Genomic DNA, 18,899 nt, shown 5'->3' on the forward strand with positions numbered 1-18,899 from the left:
AGGCAATACAGTCAGAGGAAACCATAGAAGCAAATACTCAGAGGCATAAGGTGCATGCTATGAAGCTTAATATTAAGACAGTCAGCTCTAAGATGCTGAAATCTCAGTATACAAGAGTATTGGAAATCCCATTCTTTCACCCTCACCTGTTACTTGAAAAGGAACTGTCTAATTGAGATTCAGGCAGTATACAGTGGCTAAGAAACCAGGCTGTCTCAACCTGGGGAGACCTGGTAAACAAAAATGACTATTAGGGGGCATTTATTAAATAGAATATTTGACTTCATATACTAGGAATCCAAACTAAATTGGTTTAAAGCTAAAAGGGGAGTATTTAGGAGCTTAGCGACCTACAGGGACAAGAAGGCCAGAGTGTCCCTAAACCTCAGGAACACCTGGAACCAGGGCCCTGGTGCAATCAGTCTCATCTTCTCCATCTCTCGCTGCTGGGTACCAGCTTCATGTCTTCTCAGAAGGCTGCTGCTTGCCTTTCTCTGCAGAAAATTTGGTTGTCTGAAGCTCCCACACTTTCAATCTCACAGCTTTAGCCTTCTGAGAGAAATTTAGTTGCACAGAGTCAAAAATCTGGAGAAAGGGGCTTGAATATTATACTGATGGCTTGTCCAATTTCTGTCACTAGCAGAGCGAACATTGCAACAGGCTGCAGCTCCCAGGAAAGGAGGAGTGGAGCTGAGAATAAAGTGCCTTGGGTGTTCAGGAACTTCAAAGCAAAAAGGAAAAAGAACTACAGCCACTGAATAAAACAATTGCTTAAACAGATTGAGTATAAGATGTGAAGTTCTCAGATAACAACTTGAAAAGCCAAGCTGATAAAAGTTAACTAGGAAAAGGTCTTTGGAAAGCACTGGGGGTAAAAAGCAAAGAGTCAAATGTCTCCATGCGAACAAGTGCAGTTTGACTTGGAAGATACAGATAGATCAAACTCCCAGCTATCATTCAAACAAAGTCCTTACCATTGGCTTTTATCTCCTATGGGCACAAAAGGTCAACAAAACATCTGGCTTTACTAAGTACTATACTGAAGCTAAGCCAGAGACCTTATCCCTATTTGCCCCAAATCATGAAGCAAACACCGCTATGTAGATCTGGTGCCTAAACCTAAAGGTAGAAATCATGAATACCCAGAAGCAATTAACACAATCTAGGGAATGTGTGTGTGTATGTGTGTATGTGTGTGTGTGTGTGTATAGAAGGGGTAGTTGCTCTATGACAAGAGGCAGCATAACATGTATCCTGAAAAGGGTGCCCTGAAAAGTAGGATACCACTGGCTATGTCACCTCAGATAAATTACTTGACCTCACTTTGTTCACATTCTTTCCTTGCTGAAATTAAAGGATTAGACAAAATGATTTCCTAAATTCCCACAGCTTTCTCTTCTTCAACCTGAAGATTTTTCAAACATGTACTTGCAAATTATGCTTAACCATAACACAACTTTGTCTGTTTTCAACTCATTTTTATAGCCACTTATATGGATAGGGTTCCAGAATAAAGAGATGGCAAACTCAAAACAGGACAATTTTAGAAAAGGTGGTCAAGGTATAGGGCCATAGGGCAGTGGCTCCCTAAGCCTCCCACCCTAGCATCACTTGTGAACTTGTTAGAAATGCAAATTCGCAGTGCCAATATCAGACCCACTGGGTCAGAAATTCTGCACTAGGGTAAGCTATAGTTTTAGGAGCCTTCCAGGTGATTCCAATGTAAGTTAAAATTTACGAAACACTGTATGTGAGAAATCATAGAGGGTAGGGCTGTATTCAGGTTTAACTACAGCTCTTACTAACCGCAGGCCTAAAGGGGCGAGGGGACAGAGTGATTAGAAGAATCTGGGGCCAGGCACAGTGGCTCAAGCCTATAATCCCAGGACTTTGGGAAGTGGTTGGATCACCTGAGGTCAGGCGTTCAAGACCAGCCTGGCCAATGTGATGAAACCCCATCTCTCCTAAGGAATACAAAAATTCTCGTGTTGAGGCAGGAGAACCTCTTGAACCCGGGAGGTGGGGGTTGCAGTGAGCTGAGATCATGCCATTGCACTCCAGCCTGGGCGACAGAGCAAGACTTTGTCTTGAAAAAAAAAAAAAAAAAAGAATCTGGAAGGAGAGGGTTGCTTGACTTGGGTCATGACCTTTAATTAAGGCAGGCACCCAGTTGGGGGTCTTAGAAGTACTCCCTTCCTTTGATATCCCACAGGAACTCCCCGTTGGTCAATAAGCCAAAGCCAGGAGATAAGACAGCCTCTTTCTTTACAGGTTCAGCCCCCAGAATAAGTTGGGTGGAAAAAAGTGGAAAGAGGATCTGGAGGAGTAAAGAAAAGACATCCAATATTCTGTTTCTACAACAATGCTATGATCACAAAGTCAGGGGTTAGATCATATGATCTCCTAACGCCCTACTAGCTTTATGATTGATTGATAATTCTTCCAAACAAGCTCATGTAAATTATATATTGGCCATAAAACTAGCGCTATTTTCAACTCATCTTTTATAAGTGTGTTTCTTTTAAAGATCCAAGGCCTTTTCCATGACTAAGATATTATAATCACTAAACAAATGTTGAAGACAGAAATGTAACCCTGGATTTTTCACTTGATGTTGGTTGGCAGCCATAATTATTACTCTGTCATTTTTTTCTTACAAAAAGAGATAAAATATCAATAACTCAACAAAATATTATATGAACAGTTATATTTCAGCTTATTTTAAAACTCATATTCTGTTGATTTCAGTGGCAACAAATATTTCCTTGTAGTAGTATTATTTATTGTCATCAGTTTTGGTAGGTTTTTCATAGAAACCCACATGGAATCTGGTTTAAGGGTTACCCTCTTCTTAGGTAAACATATAGCCTTGAAGTTACTGAAAAGGGTCAGCTTGGTGGATAGTCAATGCACAAGCAATAGAAACTTTTCATTTCAATTTATTCTCTAAAAGCCATAACTCCTCAGCACAATTCCATTGTACTTATCAGGTATTACTCACTCCTTATAGTTCTAACAGCTCTTAATTCATTTAATAAATAAATATGTTTTAAAATAACTTGGCTGTTGGTTATATTATCTATATTTTTGTATGCCTTATATATTTTATATTTTAAAAGTTTTTTCAAGACTTGCTTATTATCTTATTATAAATAATAATTACATGTATATTATCTGAAAGCTAGATTTTGAGGATGTAAATCTGAATTATTTAGGTACTTTTACATGCATATTAAAACAACATGAAAAATACCTTTTAATTTTTTTTCAACTTTTATTTTAGATTCAGAGGACACGTGCGCATTTGTTACCTGGGTATACTGCTTGATTCCGGTTTGGGGTATGAATGATCCCATCACTACTGATCATAGAGCCCAACATTAAGTTTTCAACCGTTTCCCCCCTCCTCCCTCTAGTAGTCCCCAATGTCTATTGCTGTCATCTTTATGTCCATGAGTACCCAATATTTAGCTCCTACTTATAAGAGAGAACATGTATTTGAAAAAGCTTTTAATTTCTAATTCATTTTTTATTTATCTAAAATCTATATCTGAAAGAAAGCAGTACTAATACTTATATTTCTGTTATAAACATCTTATCCCTAAAATAGTAGTAATCTATCTAGAATACAATTTATCTTCTCTACCTGCAACCAACTTTGAAATCAAAGGTTAGATCACTGCTACCTATTTTTACAATGTAAAAATAAAAATGCCTACTATTTAACTTAGCACCTACTATGCACAAAAAGCCTTATGTATGTTATCCCCAGACCTCACAACAATACTTGTGGGTGTATTTTACTATCCCCATTTTACAGATGAGGACAGTGAATTTCCAATAGCCTAAGTATTGATGAAAACTCAGGTGTGTCCAATTCCAAAGCCCATATTCTCTCCAGTGTATCTCGCTGCTTTTCCATCTCAGCTAATCAGTTTTACTGAGCTCCTTCTGTAGGCAAAAAGGTTACAATCTTGCTGGGAAGATAATATATATTTCCCCAAATGCCTAAATACATTAAGGTGAGCAATTCAGTAGCACAGAAAATAAGGATAATTATTGTTCAAAAAGTGGAGAGATTAATTTCAGCCTGGATGGTAAAAAAAAAAAAAAAATGCTTCATAGAGGACAATGGATTCAAACAGATCAAAAAGCAAAGGAAGGTTTGGATAGGAGGAGAGCCTAGGGCAGCTTCCAATGCAGGAAAGTGTGGATTTTGCCCTTTTAATTGTGGAGAGCAAACAAGGTGTTTAAGGTGTTTTGTAGAGGGATGATGGCTTGAAAGTAGAATTTCAGGAAGGCAAAATTGGCAAGAGAGGGTAGGATACTCACTACAGAAAGAACCTGGAGGGAAGATAACTATTTGGAAGTTGTTAATCCAAAATGTAGTCTTTAAGGGGAGCTGGAATGTCTCCTTTTGAAATTTGTATTGCGGTAGAATCTTTCTTTTCTCTGGCTAGGATCTCAGCATTCACATGATGATGGTAGAAAGAATATTAATAATAGTATTAATAATGGTGTTAAGAACATAAACAATGCACAATAATCATACCTTGTACATGTAAGCCAGTTATAATCATTCTTCCCTGTCATGACCTTGTGCAATGCAACTAGTGACACTTTCCCTGGGCCTCCAAATGCCAGAGGAGCTCCTCTGTTATACTTGTCAAGCACCTGTTCTGGATTCATATACTAAAGAAGTGGTTGGGATCAAGACATATTTTCTCTGTTTCCCTTACCCTGAATAAAATATTATCCTTAACACTTGCTTGTTTCTATCCCTTCAGACCCTGTATCTCCCTCCAGCATCAAGCTTTAACCCTCAGTCCTGCCCAAGAATAACCCCTCTCCCTTAACTATGGCTCCAAACATACCCATGTCTTATTAAGTCTAAAGTTGTTTTTCTAATTCCAGCTACCTCTTACCTTGTCCAGACCTAGAATCTGTCTACTCAGCCTTGTTACTCTTTACACCTCTGTCATCTGTAGAATTAGATTGTGGAGTAACTTTTATGATTTCTACTGAACATTTATAGAAATCTGAAATGGATTTTTAAGTATTCCTAAGATACTTATGAAACATTTTTAAATCTATTTTGCTGATTCTAGATATGAATCAGCAGAAATACCACAAAATTGCATTAAAGTTTTCTTTGTGTATGATAGTCCTGGTCTTTAAATAATCTTCCAGATAATAGAAAGTGCTTTTCATTGCAAAAGAACAAACAACTAAAAAAAAAATCTCAGCCCAGTTATCAACTCCTTAAATATATTTAACATGGCCATCTTAGACTTCTGTCCTGTGTTTAGCTACCCAGCACCCAACCCTCTTCCTATTTAGGGGGAGTTCCCCCTCCCTCCTTATATGTCTTAATGGGAAACAGTGCCCTACATCCTACAATGGAAGCTGAAGGAAGCTAAATAATTCTGCTTGCTCTTGGCAATAAGGTGTAGGTATGACTTGGTTTCAGCCCATCAGATGCTCCTATCCAGACTTAGAATCTCCTGGAAGCCAGGATGGTTAAAGCCCTACAGTACCAGTAGGTACTACCCAACAACAGGATGTTGGGTAGTGATGGAAATGGCAGCGTCTCAGCCTGATTGTTACAGCTGTCTGGCTCTGAAGGCCTCTTGATTCCTGCACATTTTCCAAGGCTCGGTGACCCTCTCCTCCCAAAGCCAGTCAGTAAATCTTCATTTTGCTTAACAGCCCTAGGGTAGCATTTCAGTGGCTTGCAACCAAGAGTCCTGTCTGATACCAAATTTACAGGACCTTCCCACGCACCCAACTCTGCAGCCCCTTCCTCACCTTATCTATTTCCCTTCTCTCTGATGTCTTCACTCACTAGTTACCTTTGTATTACAGCTATCTCTATGGGTGACAGTCTTTATTCTCAGAAAGGGACCTCTTAAGAGCATTTAGGAAAATTTTCTGGATTTCCCACTAGCTTCCCTGTAAAAGCCCAATGGTAGGCATCTTTAAGAGAGTGTAGCCGGCTGTTACCACTGATGAGCACCTGGTGGCAAGTTTTCTTGTGTAAGAGAGCTGGTTGATTCCCAACTGAGGGTAGAGAGAATCTCTTAGATGCACCAACATCACTTCTCTTCCATATCACTCCGGTCACTGTGATAATGCCAACAGCAAGTGGAGATTCATTTCTATACAGTGAAAAGGCTAGTCTTGATGGTTCTGAAATAATTCAGTTTAACCCGAGAAAACAAAAAGAAATTTAAGATTCACTTTAGAACATTTCTCAAAGAGATCAGCCAACTAAATTGAAGCAAAATAGATAAGAAAATGCTATGCTGTATTCTAGGAATACAGCTAACCAAGGAGGTGAAAGATCTCTACAAGGAGAATTATAAAACACTGCTGAAAGAAATCATAGATGACACAAATGAATGGAATAACATCCCATGCTCATGGATTGGAAGAATCAATATCATTAAAGTCGCCATATTGCCCAAAGCAATTTATAAATTCAATGCTATTGCTATCAAACTATCAATGCCATTTTTCACAGAATTGGAAAAAACTATTCTAAAATTTATATGGAACCAAAAAAGAGCCCATATAGCCAAAGCAATCCTAAGCAAAAAGAATAAAACCAGAGACATCACATTACCTTAATCCAAACTAATGCTACAAGGCTACAGTAAACAAAACAGCATGGTACTGGTACAAAAACAGACACATAGACCAATGGAACAGAATAGAGAACCCAGAAATAAAGCTGCACATCTACAACCATCTGATCTTTGACAAAATTGACAAAAATAAGCAACGGGGGAAAGGATCCCTATTCAATAAATGGTGCTAGAATAACTGGCTATCCATATGCACAAGAATGAAACTGGACCCATACCTATCACCATATACAAAAATTAACTCAAGATGGATCAAACACTTAAATATAAGACTTCAAACTATAAAAAATCCTAGAAGAAAACCTAGGAAATACCCTTCTCAATATCAGCCTAGGCAAAGAAGTTACGGCTAAGTCCCCAAAAGCAATTGAAAACAAAAAACAAAAGTTGACAAACGAGACCTAATTAAACTGAAGAGCTTCTGCGTAGAAAGAAAACCTATTAAGGGAGTAAACAGACAACCTTTAGAATTGGAGAAAATATTCACAAACTATGTATCTGACAAAGGTCTATTATCCAGAATCTATAAGGAACTCAAATCAACAAGAAAAAAGCAAATAACCTCATAAAAGATGGGGAAAGGATATGAACAGACACTTCTGAAAAGAAGACATACAAGCAGCCAAGAAATACGTGAAAAAATCCTCATCGTCACTAATCATCAACAAATGCAAATCAAAACCACAGTGATATACCATCTCACATCAGTCAGAATGGCTTTTGTTAAAAAGTCAAAAAATAAGAGATGTTGGTGAGGCTGCAGAAAAAATGAAATACTTACATACTGTTGGTGGGAATGTAAATCAGTTCAATCACTGTAGAGAGCAACTTGGAGATTTCTCAAAGAACTGAGAGTTAAACTAGAATTCAACCCAGCAATTCTACTACTGAGTATATACCCAAAAGAAAATAAATTGTTCTACCAAAAAGATATGTGCATCCATATGTTCATAGCAGCACTATTTACAATTGTAAAGACATAGAATCAACCCAGGTGCCCATCGATAGTAGGTTGGATTTAAAAAAAAAAGTGGTACAGATATACCATGGAATATTATACTGCCACAAAAGAGAATGAAATCACGTCCCTTGCAACAACACGGATACAGCTGACAACCATTATCCTAAGCGAACTAATGCAGAAACAGAAAACCAAACACCACATGTTCTCACTTGCAGGTGGGAGCTAAACATTGTGTAGACATGGTCATAAAAATGGGAACAATAAACACTGGGGAAGACAAGAGGGGGAAGGATGGGACGGTGATAATGTTGAAAAAACTACCTATTAGGTACTATGCTCACTACCTGGGTGACGGATTCATTCGTACTTCAAACCTCAGCATCATGCTATATACCTTTATAACAAACCTGCACATGTATCCCTGATTCTAAAATGAAAGTTGAAAAAAGAAAAGTCTATGCTATATGAAGAAAACAAAACTAAAAGTGCTTTTTGGCCTGGTATAAGTCTATAGTTTAGTTATTCCCAGAGTATTAAACAAAGTTCCAAATGTCGTACCTTTGAATAAACATCTCTTTCTTTTAGGTGGTAAGATACTGGCATTAAGACTACAAGACTACTTTGCTTTCTATAATACATATATATTTCTCCAAAAACACATACAAATAACTTAATGGCATTTTAAAACTCATATTTTAGATGCAGTGGGAGTGCTTATGCTTGAAATAATATCTTACTCAAATAAGCAACTGATTTTAATTTGTTTTCTATTTCTGGATTTTCATATGTTGAGCTTGCTTCCCTGAAACACCCTGTTTGCTTTTATTAAGCTTTCACAGTGACTTTTCTTCATTTAAACCTTTGTTTCTTTTGCTCCAAATTCTTGGTTTCCTTGTAACTTGAACTAGCTTATTTACCTACATACAAGTATATACAAAGAGTACTAAAATCCTTATGGACCTTGTGACATCATCACTGTCCTCTTGCAATGTCAACCACTCTGCCAAGTTTGGCAAATACTCCTTATGGACTGTAGAAACCCTCTGCTTACAAATTCCTCCCTAGTATGCTCTCCTGGGAACTTCTCTTCCAAATGGCCCTGGTGAGTTTCTTGATTGGTAGATTTGACAACGCATTAATAAGGCAGTCTCATAATCCATTATGGTTCAAAACTCAATTTAGAATAAATCAAGAAACCTGTGGCTACTGGCCTAATTCTGTGATGACTAATTAATAAGTTATGGATGCCTACTATGTGCCTAGCAGTGCCTGCCCCTCTGCTAAGCACAGGGAAGAAGAAGGAGGCATGGTGCTTGCCCTCATTTTTTTATGGTCCAGCAGGGGAAAAGCCAATTATACAAGCAATTTCTATAAAGAGTGCTAAATGCTGAGTGGGTGGACAAGCCAGCCTTTTCTCTGGGAGGCAATTCACTGCACAGCCCCTTGCCAGTACTAATGGTCCACAAGTATCTTCTCTTTGGGGAAGTGGGCTTTTAAACTGTAATCCTATGGCTCAGTTCACAAAATATTTATGCCTTGTTCATTAGCAAAAAGAAATAAATGGGCAGACGAGCATGCCAGGGTACAGCTAATGCTATTAGCATATACACATTTGTCACCCAGGGGAGGAGTACCAGTCAGGAACTGGCAGAGACAACTGCTTAGGCAGCTCTGCTGTGATTTAAGCCACAATCTAAATGTAACTATTCGCAAGTTTCTGCCTCTGCGGATATAAGCTAAACAACCAGCATCAGTTTGTTTTCACAATTGTTATGGGTATCCACAACTGCCAGGTAGATGGGCTGAAATAGTCTTTGGACCTAAACCCACAATGGTGAGTCCCAGCTCCACACTCATGGAAGCCTCTTCCTCACTTACCTAAATCCTACTGTCCCTTCAAAGTCCAGTTCAAAGCCTAACACCAATCTGGGCCAATGCCCACTTCCAAGACACTCACTGCCATTTGAAAGGATTTAAGTAGGGAAGTGGAATCATCGGATTTGAGTTTTTAGATCACTGTGTAACGTGGAGAATGGACTGACAGGAAGTAAAACTTGAGGTAGAATGACTTGTTAAGAGAAAACTGGGTGTCTAGGGGACAGATTAAAGTGGCCTTGAAGAGGTGGCAGCAGTGAGGTTGAAGAGAGGTAGATTGAACAGTATCACAGAGATGGAATGGATATAACTTGGTAAATAATTGAACATGGATGTAGAAATAAGGGTGAAAGAGGGGTCAAGAATAAGCATCAGTTTCTGTCTTGGACAACTGAATTGATAAAACACCATTTACAGAGCTAGAAGGAGGACCTGGTTTGTGGGAAGGGTAATGAATGCAGTCTTAGATGTGGTGAGTTTAAGTGCATGAAACTCATCCAAGGAGAGATGGCCAGTGGGCAGTTGGACACACAGATCTAGAGTTCAGAACACAGATTTGGGCTGGAGACAGATTTGAGAGTCATCAGTGTATGGAAAAGTCATTGAAGCTATGGGAGGGGTTATATGTTGAATTGTGTTCCACTCTCTCTCCCCTCTGTCAAATTCACATATTGAAGTTCCAACCCTCAGTACCTGAGCATGTGACCTTATTTAGAGATAACACCTTTACAGAGGTGATCAAATTAAAATGAGGTCATTAAGGTAGCCCTTAATTCCATATGACCAGTGTCCTTCTAAAAAGGGAAAATTTGGGCACACACACTCATGGGGAGAACACCATGTAAAGATGAAGCCAGAGAAAGAATGGATGCTTTTATAAGCCAAGGAATGCCAAAGATTGCCAAAAAATCACTAGAAGCTATGGGAGAGGTGGTGGAACAGGCTGCCTCCCACAGGCCTCAGAAGAAAGCAACCCTGTGGATACCTTGACCTTGGACTTCCAGCCTTCAGAACTATAAGACAATACATTTCTGTTGTTTCAGCCACCATGTTTGGGGAACTTTGTTACAGCAGCCCTAGCAAACTCATACAGGAGGGGATGAGATCACCCAGAAGGAAAATGTTGACTGAGAACTGCAGATAACAAGGGCTGAGACTCAAGAAACCCAGTAATTAAAAGGAGATGAACCTATTAAAAAAAAAAAAAAGCAGCCCAAAAGATGGGGGGAAAAAACCCAGGAAATTATAACAATACAGAAATCAAAGGAACAGAATGGGAGAAGGTGGCCATGGTACAATTGTGAGTTAGTGACAAGACAGTCATTGTTGACTTTGGAAAGAGCACTGTTGGGGGAGTAGCAGGGGCAAAAGCCAGACTGGCCTTTATTGAGAAACAAGTGGGAGATGAGAAAGCGCATGCAGGAAGTATAGACAGGACACAAATGCAAAGATCAGGGAAACACTTTTCTATGCAGAGATTTTGAAAACACAGAAATTGTGTTAATTTAAGGAGTCGATAAACCATCCCAAATCTGTTATGTGGGAGGTAGGGATAGACATGTATGCAGACGGATGGATGGATGGATGGATGGACGGGAGAAAAGACGGCATATGGCAGATTCAGATAATTCAGCGTAGTTTTATTAGAAAAAAATCATCTTTTATTCACAGTGCAAAAGATTTATAAAAATCAGCCATGGTTTTTTAATTTAATAGAAGAAAATGTGAAGCTCTCATTAAGCTCCTGGAAATCTCGCTACCCTGAGTTCAGGGAAACTGGTTTGGCATGTTTATCACCTCTCTGCGCCCATGATTGTTGCAAATGTTTAATCACAATCCTCACCGTAAGGGTCATTTCTTAGCCAGAGATAAGGAAAAAATGATACTAAAGTATTTGTTCTGTTCCTTTGGTAAGCAAAGGAGAGTAAGTCACCTCCCGGGAGTACCATATTCACCCATGTGAGGCGAATTATGGCAGCTATGCAAGTATTAGAATGCTTAATGTGCTGTTGCCGACAGTTGAGCATAGAATATTTAAAATGTTTCCTGTAGAGGCAGCTCTTGCAGTTTGTTTTGCATGCTCTGCTCTCAAAATCCTAAATTTATCTGATGGAGTGAAAGATAATTCTTCTGATGTTCACACTGTCTGGAAGATGGCTTAAATTTACTACACACGCTTTGGAATAAGGTAAAAATGCTGCTGGCATTACCTTCTAAACATTCCTTGAATCCATCTCCTTTTGCCATCCTTACACCTCCACCTCCCCACATTAGGCCCTTGCTGGCTATTTCGTGGATGACTGGCTGCCACATGTTCCCAGCCTCCAGGAGACTGGCTGCCACATGCTCCCAGCCTCCAGGACTATAGAGAGGAGCTGCCATGTGAGGATAGAAGTTATCCAATATCAGAGAAAAACTCTAGGGAAACTGTGACCCACACATCTATAGCCCAGAGGATAATTTTCCTTGTCACTATTTGTTTTGGCTAGAGGAGTTTTGGCAACTCTTATTCATTCATTCATAAGGATTTATTGAGGAGTCTCTATGTTCCAGACATTGAACTAGACCTTATGGACTACAAAGAGGGTGAAGACTAAGTTTCTGCCTCAGTTCACACTACATTAGGGAAAAGAGACTGGAAAACAGGTAAATTATAACCCAATATGAAATGTGCTAATATAATGACAAATCCTGGGATAAATAAAAGTGAGAATCTGCAGGACCCTGAGCCTGGAGGGTGTGAGAAACTGGAAGAGCCCAGAAGTAAGAACAACACTTATAGGGCAACCACTTCTTGGGAAACTGGTCAAGACCAGCTGGAAAACAGCCTGATGACTGCTTGGGGTCTGTGAAGGCAACTGTACCATCTGGACTCAATAATGGTGAAGCTGAGCCTTAATGAGGTTCAATTTGGGCTGTAAGACAAACTTCGGTTTTTCAACTTTAAAAACTCTATAACCACAGAATCTAACCCATCGGTTTCTCTCAGCTCAGGATTCACTTTGTCTCACAATTTTATTTTTCCTTATTAATATATCAGTGAAATGTTGTAGGAGCATGGAAGACCATGCTTTATGTGCTTGTGTCTCTAACATCAATACCTGGCACAGAAAACCTGGGGTGGAAGATCCTCCTGCAGAGAAGAAATGGAGTGAGTCTGGTGATGATCTCACTCATGCATCTGACAAATATTTACTGAGTGTATTTACTGAGTATCTCCTATGTGCCAGGAACTGTGACAGGTACCCTGCAGTCCTGAATTGATAAAACAGACATGGTTTCAGTCCTTGGAAGCTTAAAGTAAGTGAACAAACACGTAAACATATGGATAGAGCATGTGTAAGCAAATACATCAGCCAATAATGACAAGTTCTAAGCTCTATGAAGAACACAAGAGTGGGTAGTGATTGGGAATAGCAGAGTGGTATCTAGTTACATAAGGTCGTGCAGGGACACTTCTCTGAGGAGATTATGGGCAAACTGGGACTTAAAGGCTGAGGCATAAACAGAGGAAAGGGAGATTCAAGAAGCAGAAACTGCACATGCAAAGACCCTGTGGTGGGGAGAGTTTGGTGTGTTATAGGAACTAAATGTAGGTTGGTGTAGTGTAGATAGAGTGCAGTAGATAAAGGAGAGAAGAATATAAAGTTTAAAAGGAGACAGAAGCCAGATTTGTTTTGAGGTGGGATATCTAGGTACAAATCCCTACTAGGGAGCTGGATAAATCTAACAAGGGTATGGGTGAAGAAGACAGGATTGGTCATACGAAGTTGGGTGTATTCCCATGTAAGAGACAACGGAAGGCAGGGTAAGAAATAAACTCTCTAAAGCTGTGAGTGTAGAGAAGATACCCAGCAGGTCCAGGATGAACACCCCGGGGAACAGTCCTGGGAAATGCTGTTATCAAGGGGTGGAAGAAGTTGAGGCCAGCAAACGATATGGTACAGTCGCCAAAGGCAAAAGCAGAGTCATAGAGCTGAGAGAATCTAAGAGAAGAGTTAACAACAACAAAAAAAAAGTTACCGTTTAATCACTTCCACGACTGCCAACAAGACAAGGAGATCGAAAATGAAAGAAATGCCCATTGGCTATGGCAATAAGGACCTCCCAGGTGATTAATGAAAGTAATTTCAGTAGAGAAGAGGTGAAGGAGGTGAAGGAGGTGGAAGGAAGAGGAATGGAGGCAGGGGTTTGAGAAACTGAAAGGTAAATAACATCAAAGTCGAGTGAAGTTAGTCAAGATACGTGGGAGAGTTCCAGCTAGATGAAGTAACTTGGCCTCTCTCCCACTGTAAACAAAATAAAACTGGACAAAGCATACGAGGCAACTGAGCTCAGACGTTTGTCACTGTGCAGTGCAACAGTGCAGTCCCTAAGATCTTACATGGTCAGCCTCATAATCCCCAGCTTTTCCTTGAGACAATATCTCAAGTGACACAGTGACAGTGTCCTCACTGTGGTGCAGAAAGCTGGAGTCTTGAGTTACTACCACTGAGTAGAGGAGGCAGAGATCAAAGTTTGAGGTCAGATGCAGTGGTTCACACCTATAACCCCAGTAACTTTGGAGATTGAGGCAGGAAGATCACTTGAGCCCAGGAGTTGGAGGCTGCAGTAAGCTATGATTGTGCCACTGCCCTCCAGCCTGGACAACAGAGTGAGATCCCATCCCTAAAAAAAAAAATTGTGGGAAGGAGCTGGCATTAGTGGGGCAGTCAGAGAGGAGGGAGCTGTAACTTCCCAGGCTATTACAACCAAGTCTCAAGTCTCATGCCTGCCTTTTTCTCTAGCCTGGCTGATGACCGCTTCTCCCCACCCAGCAGTTGGGCCAATATTCTATGAACTCATATTCAAGCTTCAAGACTCAGTTCAAGTGTCGCTTACCCATAGGGGCATTCCTTGGCCATTTTCCCTCTGTGCACACTGCCCTTAACCTAACTACACCATATTCTACTGTAATTTCTGGTTTATTTATTTTTCTTCCTGGCTGTGAGCTTCTTAATAGTCAGGGCTCTGTCTTAGCTATTTCTGTATCTCCAGTATTGGCACTTAGTAGCTTTTCATAAGCATTTGTTGAGCTCTCTGACCCTTGGGGAGAAACTAAAGATAACATCTAATTATGCTCTACTGTGTTCAATAACTTTAATGTGCATATGTCTTATCATCTCCAACTATGCATGCTCAAGAAATATTAAAGTGACTAAATGAATAAATGAACAAGAGTAGCAATACCATAATTAAGGACAAGGACCAATTTTGAATCTCTTATGCCTCCGTGAAAGAATGTTGGGCACACACTAAATATTCAACAAATACTTGAGAAATTGGGTAATTAGCAGGAAAGTCAATAAACTCCAGATGCCTCAAGAGCTGCCTCACATTTGCATCTTTGAGATGTGAGCATGGGATGGAGACTGTACTGATGGTAACTTTTAGATCTTTCATGAGCACTGCCTGCCATTAACTCTAAGGAGCTATCATATTTAAGATCTGGGCAGCAGGGGCTGGCTTGTTTTGGAGTCCCTGCTTCTCTGTCTTATGGGAGAGCTGAGAACAACTGCTTACTATCTTGGGAAGCTGTCTGAGTTTCCTCCTTCTGGATGGAGACCATTAATAAACATGCTGAGTTGGTCTGATTAGCAGGTGCATGGAATAGATTTAGCTCTCAAGGCTTTTAAGCAAATCTTACTAGAGCATTTATATAATTTATTGTGTGTCTGACTCCATCAGGGGTTTAGATCAAAGTGAAATATCTGAGATTTGTTATTGATAAAGGAGAAGTCTTTACCTCTCCTTTTACTGATGGCAAAAGGAGAGCCTGTCATACACTCCCCTGAGGAGATGGCAGTCTGTGCTCCTATGTCCCCTGTCCTCCCCCAACAATGGTTCACTCACAGTCAAAAACGTCAGTCACCCTATTCTCCTGGAGTCCCAGTTGTTCCAACGATAGGCTTTTCAGTTTCTTAGTAACTTGGGATAGCATTCTCTAAGAGGTATTTCTAAGGCAGCAATAGTCCCAGCAAACATTTTTTCTACCTGAGATTCAGCACAAATTTCTCTTTTTCCCAGAAGCTTCTGATACATAGCTTCCAAAGACTTTTGAATACAGCTTGACTTCCTGCATAGTCTCATTAGAGCATAATCATTGCACCACAGCACAGCTGAAAGAGCCCAGACTTGGGAGTCAGGTGACCTGGAAGAGAAAGACAGCTCTGCCTGCCACTAGGACTGTGCTCTTGAGCAAGTTATCTTTCCTCTCCAAGCCTCAGTTTCTTTATTGGCAAGGAGGAAAGTAACATCTACCTAGTAAAGTTGTTGTAAGGAGTAGAAGATGCAATGTATGTTTGTGTTATTATGTATTTTATATGCAGAACATTATAAACCCTGGACTGGTGCCTTTTCACCTAGAAGGCTCTCAAAAAATATTTACTGACTGAATTTTACTTAAACTCAGGGCATATACCATAGGCAGTTTCTGACTTATAAACTGGAGTTTTTCCAGATCTAAATGCATTTCCCCACATAAACCGGGTTATAAACTGTGGTTTGGATGCAGATTGGTACTAACATCCCATTATTGCTAAAATACTGTACACTTGCAGTAGGGAAACACATGAAATAAAATCAGTCATTAAGTAAAACAAGAAAATATTGAATAAAAATGGTTTCATATTTATTTTGAGAGTTAGTGGTTGAGGAAAAGCAGATTTAATTTAAGGAGGAAGAAAAAGTTGTTGGTAATTACTGGAGGGGATCTTCAGGGAAATTTCTGTGTATTTTCAAAAACTCCCAGTGTTGGTGCCCTGGATATTTATTCTGTTTAATTTCCCTTAAATCCTAGAACAGACTTCTTCGGCACAGGTAACCCATTAGCATCAATCTTTCGTTATCAACAATGACAAATATTTCTTTAAGCTGATACATGGTGAGGTTTCATGAGTAAAGTTGTTATTTCTCAAAGAATAAGAAACAGAAAAAAAGGATGAACAAATGACAGAATTTTTAATAATAACTAAGAACAAGTTGAAAAAGAATTGGAAGTAAAAAGACTTAAAAGGAGGTGTGTGTGCATGTGACCATTCTCCCTCAGGCAACTGTTTTTAATGAAGGGCCCAGCAGTAGAGGGAAATGGCAGATGAGCTCTAGATCTCTCTCTGATGGGGCAACAGGGAGTGGTGGGTATGGGATTTCAAACCAGACAGCTCCCCATAATGACTTCTGGGTGGTAGATCAGCCATGAAGAGAGCTTGGTTCCTGTTCTAAACAAGTGCATATGAGGGGTTTGTAAGACAACATGTAGGGAGAAAGTTGTGTGACCTTGGGGTGACCTTGGGATGCCACTTAAACTTTTTAGATTTGAGTGTTGTCATCCATAAAATAAGAGGGTGTGACCAGAAATTCTATGAAAATTTCACTAAGCTTTTGAGATTTTGAGTGTTCTCATCCATCAAATAAGAAAGTAGGACCAGAAATTCTATGAAAATTTCAGTCTAAACTTTTAAAATTTTATAAGGACCTTGTGACTTAATACCAGGTAGGGCTCTCTTTCCAGCTAAGCACAAGTTAAAATCCTAAACTTTGTGAAACCAATATGGTTCTTCATTCTCACCTCCTTAAAAATGTGTCTTTCCTAAACATCACCATGACAATTGAGAACATTTCACTAAGAAAGGGTTTCTCAGAATTATTCTTAGGCACAGGGCAAAACATTTCCAGGAAATATCAATGCATTTGGAACCTTCCCTGGAGCAAAAGATCTAGGTGAGAATACGTGAAAGAACAAGAAACAAACATTTTCCTTCCTTTTTTTTTTTTTTAGCTGCTCACTTCATTTCTTCATTGTTAACTGCTGCTTTAAGGAGTGTATTTTCCAAGAGAAATTTCAATAGGTTATGTGATAAATTAAACTTATGTACTGGCTTTTACCAAAGGACATAGTTTTAAAAATCCATGGCACACAATGTAAAATTCATCATCTTTACAAAACAATATTATGAGGTTTTTAGAACCTCAGTTCTGCATATAGATGGGATAGAGGGTTAGATTTGGAGCTTTTCTGACATTTTCTTTGAAAAAAAAATACTGCTCATAATCTTCATTGTCAACTACTGCTTTAAGGAGTGTATTTTTAAGAGAAATTTCAGTAGGTTATGTGATAAATTAAACTTATGTACTGGCTTTTACCAAAGGATATAGTTTCTAAAATCCATGGCACACAATGTAAAATTGATCCTCTTTACAAAACAATATTATGAGGCTTTTAGAACTTCAGCTGTGCATATAGACGGGATAGAGGGTTAGATGTGGAGCTTTGCCTGAAAAGAACCTTATACCAAATATTAGGATTCCTAGGGCTCAGTAGCTGGTTTAACTACTACTAACTGAGCACCTGACCCTAGATATTTCTTTTGTCATGTGTCTCTTGATTTTCTACATTTAAAATTGGGAAATAACTACCATTTCTTTATATCAAGCTCTTATTGCTGTTCTCGTATGTTTTTATTGTGGCAAACTGTACATAACATAAAATTTATCATTTTAACTCTTTTAAGTGTAAAGTCCAGTTGAATTAAGTACATTCATATGGTTGTTCAACCATTACCAACATCTATCTCCAGAACTTCTTCAGCTTCTCAAACTTGAAACTTCATACCTATTCTCTTATTTTAATAGTATTTTTCTTGACCCACTTAGAGAATATCAACCAATAGAATTCTCATAACATATACCACCTTAGTGTGGTAGTAAGGGTATAATTTTCTAGAATTATGAAGGGGAAATTGACCCTTGCACATTGGCTAGTTTGATGTCAAATGTGCTACAAGGTTTATGTATTAAATTGTGATGATTAACTGCCCCCTTGGGTTACAATCAAAGGTGTGAATGTTTGAACTTTGTGATGCACATGCTCCCCTAGTAAAAAGCACAAGAGGATTCTTGTCCCCTCAGTGAAAAACACTGAGAATTCCCCAAAAAGACTGACAAAGTTAAATATCTCCTGAAGACCAACCTTCTAGGGAAGTGGATGAATCAGGTGGGCTGGTTGGGTCTTCCCAGTGCTTTTGAGATTTTCTCCAGGCTCCACCTCTTTACTGTCTACTGTCTCCATCACTGCCTGTTTACTTTGAATTCCACTCTTTTTCTGTCTATTCCCTTTACTTGTTGCTTTGGAGCATCCTTGCTTCCCTGCCTCTCCTTGCCCATATAGTTTGAGGGGTCCCTTACCTCTCAACCACAGCCCCACCTTCATCTTAAATAAGGACTAAGTTCCCTTTTGTTCATCCCTTGACACTGTGAGTCAGCCTCCTCCACTCTTCTCCTGGCTATAGCTGACTAAACCTTAGCCCCTCTTCTTCCTCACCCCATCCCCTTTCTCAAGTCTCCATTCCTCTCAATCAGAGCCACAGACACTGTAT

General features: G+C 39.4%; 1 protein-coding gene across 2 annotated transcripts in view; it reads right to left on the bottom strand.

The window, feature by feature from the left end:
- SLC35F4 (solute carrier family 35 member F4) overlaps window positions 1-18,899 on the bottom strand; it is a 304,687-nt gene that overhangs the window by 33,421 nt on the left and 252,367 nt on the right. The window lies entirely within an intron of this gene.

This window comes from Pongo abelii, chromosome 15 (assembly GCF_028885655.2).
Source record: "Pongo abelii isolate AG06213 chromosome 15, NHGRI_mPonAbe1-v2.0_pri, whole genome shotgun sequence".
NCBI classification, from domain to species: domain Eukaryota; kingdom Metazoa; phylum Chordata; class Mammalia; order Primates; family Hominidae; genus Pongo; species Pongo abelii.